The sequence below is a fragment of the Otolemur garnettii genome, unplaced genomic scaffold, assembly GCF_000181295.1.
Source record: "Otolemur garnettii isolate 467f Iridium unplaced genomic scaffold, OtoGar3 scaffold00013, whole genome shotgun sequence".
NCBI lineage: Eukaryota > Metazoa > Chordata > Mammalia > Primates > Galagidae > Otolemur > Otolemur garnettii.
This window is the reverse complement of record NW_003852408.1, coordinates 18,511,114-18,512,697: the sequence shown is the minus strand read 5'-3', so window position 1 is coordinate 18,512,697 and position 1,584 is coordinate 18,511,114.

The following is a 1,584-nucleotide window of genomic DNA, read 5'->3' as shown; positions in this document are numbered from 1 at the left end:
TTGTTATATTTTTACTTTTCTGAAACTCCAAATAGATAAGCTTACACTTCGTAAATAAATATTTTATACACCTTAACTCTTCTATATTTTTCATCTCTCTCTTCTTTTTTTTTTGCTTTGCATGGTAATATAGTTGTTGATTCTCAACTTTGCCTTCTAGGTTACACATAGGAATTGGCTTTATCCCATTTATCACTGTCAGTCCACTAAATTTATTTTAATTTTAAAATTATATTGTTTATTTTTAAGATTTATTTCTTGTCCCCCAATAACTCCTGTTTTTTAGAAGTCTATTAGGTATTCATTGATATTGTTCAATATTTACTTGATTATTAGGCTTAAAATGATTTTATGCTTCTTAAATTTTTATTTTATTTGAAGCCTCTTTATCTGTCTCTTCTATTTTGTTTTATTACTAATGCTTTTCATTTTAAACAACTAATGATCCTTAGTTGAAAATTCAGATTCATGCTATCATAGATTAGGTTATAAAACTGTCTCAGGTCCATAATTAAAACCCCTAACTTGCATGAGTATCTTCTGCATAGATGGGTGTGTGGGACTGACTGTGAGCTCTCTGTTAGTGGATGGGAGAGTGAGCTGCCCGGGACATTAAAGCAGCTGGGGTAGGGTGGCTGGCAGGTTATAGCAATAAACACCCCTAAGGTAAATAGGACAGTTGCAGAACTTAGGGGTTGAAATGTATCAGTGTATTTTGCTGATTCTGAGTTTACTATCCCATACTCCACCCTCATATTCTCCTGCACTCTTTCCCAGATATTAAGATGCTAGATCTTGATGGCAGTGATGGGAGGTCTCCAGTGTTAATGAAGACTTGACTTCTCTCTCAAGTCCCAACATAACCATGCATATCACTCAAGATAATTTTCTCATTTCCTTTAGGGAGCAATTTTAGTTTATATGCAAAAGCATTATAATGTAACCCATGTATAAAAGGGAGGAAGAGATAGAGAAAGAGTAATTATTTGTGTGATTTTGTAACTTAGAAAGCAGTCATTTAATGAATATCTCTGATATTTTTCATCTCCATTCAGGAAACATCAGGAAAACATTTAGAGTTTCAGTTAGAAAATGAGCTACTTTATGTCTTTTGAATAAAATGACCTTAATAGAAGGAAGTGGTTACACAAGAGAGAGAAGAACTAATATTTCAAACAGGGAACACAGGGTCAACTAAGATGTCAAATAGGGGACAGGAGGACCACTCAGAGTTTGGAAAAACAGAGCACTGCCACTATCTTACGTGTAGAAGGAGGCACAATGGAGAAAAAGTGTTGCCAGAGTCCAGAAGCTGGAGCCATCTTGTGGGAGTTAGGACCGCTAAGGGAGGAAGGGGCCAGTAGGAGAAAGAGCCATGGAAGACATGTGAGTGTGGAGACAGGAACTTCTAACAGATAATAAAGAGGAGTAGTAAGAACAAAAATCATTGTTTAATATATATTTGCAGTAAAAATATTCATAGCTGAATGGCCTATTTCCAGTCATTAATCGTAAGTTGATATGCATCTTGGCTTATTGAAGTTATATACTTGGTGTGTTAACTAGTATCTTTGACCCAGAAGG